Raw genomic sequence first — 12,611 nt, 5'->3', positions numbered from 1 at the left:
GAAACAGTGAGATCTTGGTTGGAGATGTCAGGAGAGACACCCATATTCCACAGGTAATTCAATGAGAGAGACCAAGATCTTTCATAGAAGAATGTAGAGTATGAAACTGCTGCAGCCACTTAGCTAACACATTTGGAGAGGCCTTATCCTCAGCTGGGTAACGAGATTACCGCCTACCAGCAGAGAGCCATTGTTTGAGCCATTGTATAGAAGTTAGGGAAGTTAGGTCTCCTAGTTATATACTTGATCGAACCAGTAAATATTGCTTCCCCTTTAATCCAATTGGAGTTATTTTTGTGTCATTTATGACATGAAATGTCCTGAAAAATAATTTGAAATGTTTGGTGCCTTCACATGAACACAATTTTACAAATACGCTTCTTGATAGCAAGTTAAGAAAAATGTTTCAGTCAAATTTATACTACTAAAAAAGGACCTAATATTTAAAACTTCAGGATACATATGTATGGAATTATCTATTTCACTACAAATAACTCCTGTTATTTTAGATGAATACCTTTTATAAATGTTTAAGGATGATGAATATTATGATTTAGCTTAATAATCTAGCATGAAATCAATTCTCTGAGGATAAATGAGAAGAGTCATATTTACTTACAATAAATTAAAATTTGTCATATGTTAAACTAATTTAAATTACATTAAAAAGGCAAAAACAAATTTATCTAGGTGAAATATGCTTATGAAACTATTGAGATTTGAAGGTAGAACATACTTTAATTCTACCTCCTTTCAGTGTCTGTATATTACACAATTATTTGGTTTGTCACATTTGGCTTCTAGTCATTTTTTTACTCTTCATTACAAATTAGCATAATTACTAAATGTTTCTTAATTTTAGATATATTACTTTAGCTGTAAAGTTATTATTTTCTTAATCATGCTAAGTAACAAATTAACATTAATCCTTGGAAAATAACAGCATTGCATTTATTTCTGTTTTGTTTTCAGACCTATTCCTGTCTCTCAGCTCCAACAGCTTCAGAAAAACAAAAAACACACATTTTCTATTCTGCTTTGAGAATTGTTTCCTTCTGCTCTGCTATCTGGAGCAAATATTAGGCCATAGTGTATGATCCTTAAGGGATAACTTCTTCCAGTTTCATGTATGAATAAACAATGTTGTATGGAGAATTCTAGCTTAAGATTAATTTTTACACAGACTATATTTCAATAGAAAGATATGAACAATATAGCAACCGCCTATTGGTTTAACGAATTTTCATAAAAATGGAATATCCTTTTTCTTATTCTAGCAATGTGTAATTACAGTATTTGAGAGAGCATATTCATAGTTTATTTACAAGTGTTCTCATTTATCAGAAAACTAAAATTTATGTGAACTTGTAAAACAAAATGACCTATACATGCCAATATCATTAGCCTAAAAAAACCATAGTGAGTTATTTACTTGTCAGAGCCCATGAGCTAGGCAAACGTGAGATGGAGATATTCTGATTAAGATGTTGTTCAAGAAAAGTATTTGTTTAATCACCATTGTAATAAAACAAAATAATGCTTTAAACAGAAGGTTTTAATATACACTGTTCAGAGTTTCATCACTCTAGGTATTTCAAAATTTGGGGATAAATATAAATCTAAGACATAGTTAAGGCAAACATTGGGAAACGATTTGTTTTCTTTCCTTGAAATCAAAATTACCAATTTCTGGTTAAAAAAAATTAGTCCAGGTTCATGATTAAATTATTGGCTGGTGGGAACCAGAATTCAACTGATCTGATATTTAGGAGGTGATTATTGATCCTGACACTAATATGGCTTTTAGGGTCACCAGATTGCTCCATCACTGACAGGGGACAATCAGGTTATTCTCACTATTCCTGAATTCTTTGTGATTTACATAAAGAGGCTCTACAGGTGATGCTACACACTTTAATTTTGTTACGTCTAACCAAGAATAATTCAACCAACAGTCATATGCAATGTTCCTCATAAAAATGAATAGAAAGCTTATCAAATAATTGACTATAATAGGTTTATTAATTGATATGATTTGGCTGTGTCCCCACCCAAATCTCACCTTGAGTTGTAATAATCCCCATGTGTCAAGGGCAGGAGCAGGTGGAGGTAATTAAATCATGGGACAGGTGTTCCCCCATGCTGTTCTCACACCAGTGAGTGAGTTCTCAAGAGATTGGATGGTTTTACAAGCATCTGGCATTTCCCCTGCTGACACTCATTCTCTCTCCTGCTGCCCTGTAAAGAGGTGGCTTCCTCCATGATTGTAAGTTTCCTGAGGCCTCCCAAACCATATGGAACTGTGAGTCAATTAAACCTCTTTTCTCTACAAATTGCCAAGTGTCAGGCAGTTCTTCATAGCAACATGAGAAAAAACTAATACATTAATCAAATCATATTTCTCATTTCTTGTATTATACCATTAAAATTAAAATCCCAATAATACTAAAAACAAATCAAGATACATGAGGACAGCAATGAAAATTATTTATTTACCCATATAATAGTTACTCGCAATCATCTGACATTTGAAAATATAGTTTAATTTAAATACACAATAATAGAGTTTCCATTTTATTTCCTTATGAGAAAGAAAATGATATATAGTGCCTCTATCTTTCTAGAGATACAAGGTGTGACAATGTTTAGTTCTTTAAGTTATGACGTGAAACCATTCAAAAAATAATATTCCAGTCAAATTAATGTTAAAACAAAAGTATCAATTATAAGAGGAAATATAAGGGAATATTTAATCTTTGGATAAAGTATTCTGTCCTTTTTTTTTTTTTTTTTTTTTTTTTTGAGATGGAGTCTCGCTCGGTCACCCAGGCTAGAGTGCAGTGGCATGATCTCGGCTCACTGCAACAACCATCTCCCAGGTTCAAGCAATTCTGCCATCTCAGCCTCCCAAATAACTGGGATTACAAGCACCCGCCATCATGCCTGGTTAATTTTTGTATTTTAGTAGAGACTGGGTTTCACCATGTTGGCCAGGCTGGTCTTGAACTCCTGACCTCAGGTGATCCACCCACCTTGGCCTCCTAAAATGCTAGGATTACAGGCGTGATACACCGCGCCTGGCGGGATGAAGTATTTTTATACAGTCATGCATCATTTAATGACAGGATGGGGATACATTCTCAGAAATGTGTTATCAGGCAATTTCATCTTTATGCTGTCATCATAGAGTGTACTTACGTGCATAAAACTAGATGGCATACTGTATTTGTCTGCTTTCCACACTGCTATAAAGAAATACCTGAGACTAGGTAATTTATGAAGAGAAGAGGTTTAATTGACTCACAGTTCTCCATGGCTGGGGAAGCCTCAGGAAAGTTACAGTCATGGCAGAAGGGGAAGCAGGTGTATCTTACATAGCAGCAGGAGAGAGAGAAGTGAGAGTGCAGGAAAACTGCCTCTTTTAAAACCATCAGATCCCATGAGAATTCACTCACCATCACAAGAACAGCATGGGGAAAATGAGTGTCAGCAGGGGAAATGCCAGATGCTTGTAAAACCATCCAATCTCTTGAGAACTCACTCACTGGTGTGAGAACAGCATGGGGGAACACCTGTCCCATGATTTAATTACCTCCACCTGCTCCTGCCCTTGACACATGGGGATTATTACAACTCAAGGTGAGATTTGGGTGGGGACACAGCCAAACCATATCAATTAATAAACCTATTATAGGCAATTATTTGATAAGCTTTCTATTCATTTTTATGAGGAACATTGCCAACCTATACATGTGGGGATTACATGCCCCTCCTTTGACATGTGGGGATTATAATTAAATGAGATTTGGGTGGGAACATAGAGCCAAACCACATAATAAACTCTACTACAGGTCTGGGCTGTATGGTGTAGCCCTAATACTCCTAGGCTACAAACCTGCACAGTTTGTTACTTTACTGAATACTGTTGGCAGTTGTAATATAATGGTGTTTGTATATCTAAACATCATTAAACATAGAAAAGGTACAGTTAAAAAAGTATAAAAGATAGAAAATGATATATTGGACAGTTATAAATTTTAAAACTGTGATTAGAGTTTTCACAAATAAAATTAGTCAAGAATAAATACAGAATACAAATGTTAAAACTTATCAACAATTCATTTTCTTGTTCCTGAAGTAATGCTGTGGTGATACAATGAAATAATATATGCATGTCAAGTCTTTAAAACAGCGACTGTCCAATTAAGACTACCCGTCAATGTTAGATAGTGCTGTTAGGAACAGAACTGGAATAGGAGTGGGAAGAGAATGAAAAAATAAATGTATAGATATTGTCATATTTAAATAAGCAACATTCAAAATTATGGTGCTTAGTGAAGAGACATGTAAGTTCTATACTTTTTAGAAAAGTGTAAATTTGCTTAACCTTTCATAGAAATTAATTTGATCTGTCCCCAAAGCCTTAAATAGGTTTCTTGCTTTTGAACCAGTAATTTTTTTACAAATACTCAATTGAAAAAATATGAAATATGAGAAAATGTTCATTGCTATTGTATTTATAAATTAATAAAAGGCTTAGAAGGAAGAATTGTATCTTGTTAGGAAGAAGAATCTTACATTTAATTCATTAGGTACAAGATTTGTGCACGTTCTTTATGCCATCTAATTGTCATCTGGAAATAATAATCCCAACAGAGAGTTACTGGAATAACTATAACAGTCCTGCACGTAAAAATCTTACTGTTTTGCCTAGGGCAGAATATGATGTTAGAGATTATTATTATTGATGGTGTTACTATAATTGCAAGTTTGTATTAGTTAGGGTTTGCTGAGTTGCATTAACAAACAGATTTTCAAAATTCTGTGGTTTAGAAAGCTGATTTTATGTTTTTCTCTCATGTAATACAGGTGGAGGTTCTACTGCAGTAGCAGTTCTTTCTTTTTGTTGTTGTTGTTGTTGTTGTTGTTTTGTTGTTGTTGTTGTTGTTGTTGTTGTTTTGTTGTTGTTGTTGAGATGGAGCCTCCCTCTGTTGCCAGGCTGGAGTGAGTAGTGCCATCTTGGCTCACTGCAAGCGCCACCTCCTGAGCTCAAGCGGTTCTCCTGCCTCAGCCTCCGGGGTAGCTGGGACTACAGGTGCCCACCTCCACGCCCTGCTAATTTGTGTTTTTACTAGAGACAAGTTTTCACCATGTTGGCCAGATGGTCTCGATCTCTTGACCTCATGATCTGCCCTCCTTGGACTCCCAAAGTGCTGGGATTACAGGCGTGAGCCACCACGCCTGGTCAGTAGCAGTTCTTTCTATGCAGTTATTGCTGGTTCAGGCTGATAGAGGCTCTGCCATCTTTAACACATAGCTTCCAAGATTGTTGTCGTTGCTTTCATCCCAGTCACCTCAAAGTGTGAAAAACATGGAGGATCGTGACTCAGAGAGTTTTATAGGTCAGGCCTGGAAGACGCATACATTATATTCTACCCACAGTTCATAGACACTCAGCAGTATACCTCATTCACTCTAGATCTTTGTTCAGGGGGAAGAAACGAGTGAATTAATTTAGTGATTGAATAATGGTCTTTGCCATATACTTACATATAATGATGTTGTATACTTGTTTTTAATAATATTATTTCTTAGTGAGTCAAAACAACTTATTTAAATTATATTACTGTATTTAAAAAATGAAAACACAGAAAATAACAAAATGAAATATGACTGTTAAATGTGGGTGACAATTGTGAAATATTTATTTTCTAAATGGTATAGCTTTAATAATTTTGACAAGGATTTTGAGTTTGTTACATTGATAGTAAGAAGAGAAAAAAGTTACATGGACGTTCACAAGATATTTCTAGTTAATTGATTACCTTCTTATGAACTCCAAAAGTTAAAAGAGCTTGAGGCTATGTGTAATATCTTTTATTTTAATCCAAGTAATTAATGAAGTTTTGACTCTGATTTTAATTATGTAAAGGGTAAGTACAGTGTTGCACTATTTCTTAAGGAAAATTAAAGGGAAAATCCATGATTCACTGATTTTGGTTCTTTTTTGTAAAATCATTTATCATTCTGTAATCAGGTTTTTTAGAGAATGATTAAACATTTTCATATTCATTTATTCAACATTTATCAAATACCTTAAGAGAAACTCCCCAAAGTGTCAATGATCATTTAAGACCTCAGTTGAGTCAGGGAAATGCATAAATAAATTGATAAATACGTTGAAGTGTTATAGGTATAAAGCACTTTGGGAATCCAAAGTAATTACTACTTAACCTAGATTGAATGAGAAGGTTTGTGATTATTTAATAGCACCTGGTAATATTTGAGCCTTAATTCAAAAATTTTAGTTGAACATTTCAGGGAAAGAAGCTGGAAGAACAATTCAGGGAGAGATAGGAACATGAAATTTTATATATATATATGAATTACATATGTCCGTGTATATACATATAGTACAATAAAATATAATGCCATTTCCAATGAACAGTGCAGTCAGTTTGGATGGAATATAAAGTTCAAGTTTAGAAAAGGTGATGGACAAATGTTCCAGTGACATAAAATTAGGCAAAGTAGTTAGAAATGAGAAGATCAATTTTCTTATATGGTACGCTTAGAAGTCTATATATTGTCCTGTACACAAATGTTATCTAACATTGGCCTTGTTTCTTAAGAAGATTTGGTTGATGATTAAAAATTACATACTAATGAGGAGATGACAAGCAACTAGAAGCACAAGTAGTGTTTGGTAGCACTCACTACAAGTAGCTGTGACAAATCTACATATAATGGCCTAAACCAAATTATTTTGTCAAACATAGAATAAAGAGGTTATTTCTAAGATATGCAGGATTCACTCTCTGGCTATATGTAGGTTGTAAGGGAGATTAAAAAAATAATGATTCTGAGAGTATTAGAATATATCAGAGGCAGTTGTATAGATGGTTGTGTCAGCAATCCAGAAGTTAAATACTAGGAAAATATTATGTTTTTATTGGTACGTTAGCAACTATAAGTGATAGGAATATAGATAAATAGATAAACAAACTATCAAGTTTGCTCTTCCAGAGATACTGAATAAAAGTATTGCTAAAGCTGAAAATATTCATGCATTCTCCGAGGAATGCTTTGTTTGCCTCTGCTAATAGTAGAAAATTCAGCTAATATTCAAAATTAATATTAAACTGGAGAAATAATCAATACATTTTACATCCAAGGAATTACTTTCATTTATGTTTGAAAAAAGAATGAGCAGTTTCCACTTGTCAGATATGAGTGGAGGTTTATCATGTGATGCTTGCCTGGAGATACGGAGAAAATGAAGAACATTCTAAGACGTATGCAATGCATTAGAATGATCAGGTCTTAAGGCATAGTTTGACATTTTGAACTTGGAAACATATTTCCTTTGCTTTTTAAGATTTTGTTTGTGACCAAATCAGCAACTATTCAGAGGGAGGCAGTAACTGACCAATATTACAATTTTAACAAATACTGAATTATAAAATGGTATCTCGTCTTTATAACTATTATTTTTTCCACATTTGGTGTCTTCGTGAATAACGAGAAATGGCTGCAAACAAAATGTCACAGGATACTTGGGGTGTCGCTTTACCAACCAGAAACCTCCGTGGCCAGGAGTGTCTTCTGTCTGGTATTGGTCGCACCTGCTGGGCTCATTCCACCCACCTGGCTTGGCAGACAGCGCTCAGTCTGCATTACCAGCCTGCATCCCACAACTGCCGAGGGCGAGCCAGGCGTGGAGCAGTGAGGGATGTGTGGGTTAGTGAGTGCGGAGTCCAGCCACAGGGCACAGCCGGGCATGCTGGCTGCTGTGGTGGGGCGGACAGTTCCAGGCGCTGGCACAGGTGCTGTCTCCGAGTGAGCCTGTGGCTGGACCAGATGTACCACATGCAGCTTCTGCTGTGGGCACCTGCATCTGGATGAGGGGAACTCTGTGGCACCTGGAGGCATGGAGACGCCAGGAACTGCAGAACCCCAAAGAGGGTGTCATGGCCCTGGTATGGGGAGCCCCTAAGTATAGGCTCCCTAAACGGCCACATCTCTTCTCTCCTTCTCCTCGCCCGCAACATGGTGAGTGGGAGGGAGTGTTTCAGCCCTGTTTGTGTTACAGTTCTTTCATTCCATCCATTGGGTAGGTCCTAAGTTCTTGTCCTGCGTTCTGGAAGAATGAAGTATGCAGGCAACTGGTAGGTGAGCAAGGCAAATAGGAGTTTCACTGAGCAACAAAACAGCTCTCAGGAGACCCGCAGTGGGTAGCTCCTGTCCACAGGCAGGTTGTCCCGAAAAGCTTCCAGCTGTCAGTGGAGAGGAGGCCTTTAGCAGGTAGCTCCTTTCCGAAGGCAGGTCATCTCCAGTCGACGAGACTCGAACTCCAACTGGGTAGCTCCTTCCCGCAGCTGGTAGTCCCCATGTCTGTCTGAGTCTAGCTGAGTCCGGGGTTTTTACAGGCTCAGAAGGCAGGAAGTGCATACTGACTGGTCAAAGGGTGGCCATGAGGAGGCCTGGAAAAAGCACCATAAGTTCTCACTCTGTGCGGTGGACTCCAACCAGAATTGGCAGCCTGGCCTGTAGGCTTCAGGCTGTGTCTGGCTTGAAGGTAGAGTTTCACCAGGGACCTTTTTCTGCCCAGAGGCCTGTCTGCCTCCTGCTGCCGTCAACGTGCCATCCACAGCACCCAGGCTGTTCGTGCCTAGATATGTTTTCAGGCCCACACTGAACCACTCTCAGCACCCCCTCAGCCTCCTTCCACGACACCCAGGCTATGCATGCCAAGCAGTGCTTGCATGCCCACCTCGAGCCACCCTCAGCACCCTCTCAGCCTCCTTCCATGGCACTCAGGCTGTTCATGCTGAAAGGTGCTTGCAGGCCCACACTGAGCCACCCTCAGCACCCCCTCGGCCTCCTTCCTGTGCTCATCAGGGCTGAAAGTCTGGAGGTGGCCAAAGTGGCACCATCCTGAGTGCACTCACACCTGGGTGTGTTGTGACAAAACCCAGGTTCAGCCACAACTTTGCTCCACCCCAAAGCAGGTGCTGGGAGTGGGGAGAGGCCAGGGAACAGGAGCAGGTAGTTTCAAACCTGCAGGGGCAAGGGGCTTCCTGAGCCCCTGAGAGCACAGGCACACTAGGGTCTGGAGCTGTGGCTGGGTGGCTGCAGCTGTGCCCAGGATCACAGGCTCCTGCCCCACCAACTTGGTAGGGTATGGGGCTTTCACTTTTTCTTGGCTCCCACTGGACCATGAAGCACACAGTCCCAAATGTGCCTCCTCTGCTACAGCTGACACCCTCACAGTGGCCACTCCAGATAGGTCGTCACAGTCATCAAAATGAAATATTGTTTTTTAAATTGTACAACTGGAACAATCAAATTTTGTCAGATATATACATAAATGGACATATGGTATATGTATATGTAAAATAGATTTTGAGAATCCATTGACACAATATTTTGAAAAACTGAATGGACATTTTGAAATGTAGCAAATAAGAACTCTAAAAAAAATTTAATTTGGGATGAAAAGAATAAAACCTAACCAAATTTGACTACTTTGAAGGAATTGAGTGAATGCATTTGACCACAAAATTCAAATTACTGAAGGTAAAAAAACATGCATATTTGAAAGCAGAAGTAGAGTAGGCAGAGTAAAGGAAGAAAGATAATTTTGATCTTGAAGTTGACGGTCAATCATTATTTTAGAGAGTTCATTGGATTACACTTTCTGTAGCATAATATAATTAATACAGTTGAGTGATATTGTTTTTATGGCCATACATGATTAACATTAATCTAAACTCAATAATAGTGAATCAATGCTATTTTTCAATGACAACATTCTCAGGACAATAGGAAACAATTGAGGTACCCTAAGAAAATACCTTCTTCCTCTTTTATTTATTTATTTTATTTATTTATTTATTTTTAAAGACAGGATCTCACTTTGTTACCCAGGCTGGAGTGCAGTGGCTTGTTCAAGGCTCACTGCATTCTCAACTTCCTGAGCTCAAGGGATCCTCCCATCTCAGCCTCCCAAGCAACTGGGACCTCAGGCACGTGCTCAATGATAGACTGAATAAAGGAAAACTGGTACATACACACCATGGAATACTATGCAGCCACAAAAGGAATGAGATCATGTCCTTTGCATGGACATGGATGGAGCTGGAAGCCATTATGCTCACCAAACGAATGCAGGAACAGAAAACCGAACACCGCGTGTTCTGTCTTCTGAGTGGGAGATGCACAATGTGAACACGTAGACACAGGGAGGGAACAACACACACTGGGGCCTGTCAGGGGGTGGGAGGAGAAAGAACATCAGGAAAACTATATAATGCATGCAGGACTTACCACCTAGGTGATGGGTTGATGGGTGCAGCAAACAACCACGGCACATGTTTACCTGTGTAACAAATTTGCGCATCCTGTGCATGTACTCCAGAACTTAAAATAAATAAAATTTAAAAATAGATAAAATAAAATTCTAACAATTCTAACTCATTTTTTTTTCATGGACTCATTGTCACTTCCACTTTTCTAAAAGTAATACTTAACCTCCAAATATAAGGACATGTCCCTAGTCAATGTATACTTTACAAGCATTGTTGGAGAACGTGGAAAAGCACTGAGGCAATGTGACTTTTGTTTCACTAAAGAGGAACTAATGTGTAAAAATATCAGATTGTGGCCACTATTTAAGACTCTATTCTGACACCATGGAACTGGGATAGAAATAAAGATACCAGTGAAAGAAAAACAGTTTTCTATCTTAAAAGAACTTCTGGTTTTCTTTAAGTTATAGAATGTATAATTTTCAAAATATGTGAAAACTTGCAATACTAAAGATGGGCAAAAACAAAAAAATGCCAACAAGTACAATTAATAGATTCAAATATGCCAAAAGGTAACAATTTGAATGCACATTTTTTATTAGTCAAATGTTTAAATAATAGATTCTTATAAAGAAAAAGTAAAACCTTAATCTTCCCAATTATTCATAATATCTAAAACTATGTAGCAAAGTAGAGTTGCCCAGTAGATTAGCTTGAACTACACTTATGAGTAGATATTCTGTCAAATTAACATACAATATTTTAACTAGTTCAAAATTTTTTAAAATGTTACTTGAAAGATATTTTCACTTATGTTTCCAATATCTCCCTAGCCCACAAAAATATTTTACTCAGATTCTAAGTTTACCTAGCAAACTTTCTGAATATGTAAAGATAAGTATACATTATTCCAATTCTTATCAAAATTAGCAAAAATCAAATTCTATACTTCCAATATATGCTATTCTAGAATTTTAACATAATGACCAGGAGAATAAAGAAGAAATGAGCAGTGATGGTAAGCTTCGTGTATTCAAGGAAAGCTTTTGCATGAAGTGAGTTTAGATCAGATATTTAAAGGATATTGTAGCAGTCAATAAATATAGCTCTCAAAATCTGGGAAGAATGCAAAAATAAAAGGAACCATAGAGTTTTGAGTTTTATAGGTCAGTATCTCACAATCCTCTTAAAATGACAGTTCTGGAATCTATTACAACAGCTGAGGCAAATGTTACAGTTCTTGTTTTGAGATACTTTTGAATCCATGCTCAGAAATAAGATAGCCCATATGTACTTGAATTTTAAAGTAAATATTCTGTATCCCAATGAAATGGGGGAAAATGATGTATCTGAAGACAGTTTTTTGAAATACTGAAAATTTTGTGACTTAGTTGGCTTAACTATGTGCAACTGAAAAAGGAAAAGGGGAGAGAGCAGCTATTCAATGAGTACAACTAAGTGCTAGGCACTGTGAATGTGCTTTGTACCGACTGCAATATTTACCCCTTATAGCAATTTGTGAATTTCATATGAGTGTCCTTATCCAACAGAAGACATTGAGGTTTAAAGATTAAGTAATCTTCCTAAACTGACCAAAACAATGCAGAACTGGGGTGCCTATCTAAGTCTGTCATAACGTTTGCTATTCTCCACTACTTGCTGCAAGTATTGCGTTTTACACATTGCCTGGCTCGTTAATTTCAATGTAAGTTTCTGGTTAAAAAAGATTAGCCATTATATTGATACTATTTATACATAGTGATTTATACTACAACCTGTAAGTTTGATTGCAACTCTTATTTGGCATTTCTATGTAAAATTTCAGGAATTTTTTAACAGAAAAATTTTCTTAGAAGAGAATAGCTATAAATAAGTGTGAATTAGATACACTATTAAAAAGAAATACTATTAGTCATCCATCTCACACCTTTTAGTTCATGGATCTGGAAACATTCTTTACCTCCAGTTACTTTACACTCAGCATGAAATTATTCAATTGCTTTGAAAACATCAAAGAAATAAAGAATTGCTCCCAATCTGCAGCTTACAACTGTGTCCCCTGATTAGTCAGGGGAGGTCAACGGGGCTAACACATTCACAAAGTACAGGAAAGGGCATGCTGAAGAGGATATGCTTAATCTTCAGAGCCAAATAATCATTAGCAGTGGTGATGGACAAGTCGAATATGCAGTTGCCACAGGGACAGTGCTACATTTATTCAGATTCATAAAATGAAAGTAAGGAAGCATTAGGTTGAGTGGGTAACTCAAATGAGGGAAGAAACGCCAAATTTCATCAACT

The sequence above is a fragment of the Rhinopithecus bieti genome, unplaced genomic scaffold, assembly GCF_001698545.2.
Source record: "Rhinopithecus bieti isolate Rb0 unplaced genomic scaffold, ASM169854v2 scaffold_18803, whole genome shotgun sequence".
Classification (NCBI taxonomy): Eukaryota; Metazoa; Chordata; class Mammalia; order Primates; family Cercopithecidae; genus Rhinopithecus; species Rhinopithecus bieti.
This window is presented reverse-complemented; position numbering follows the sequence as displayed.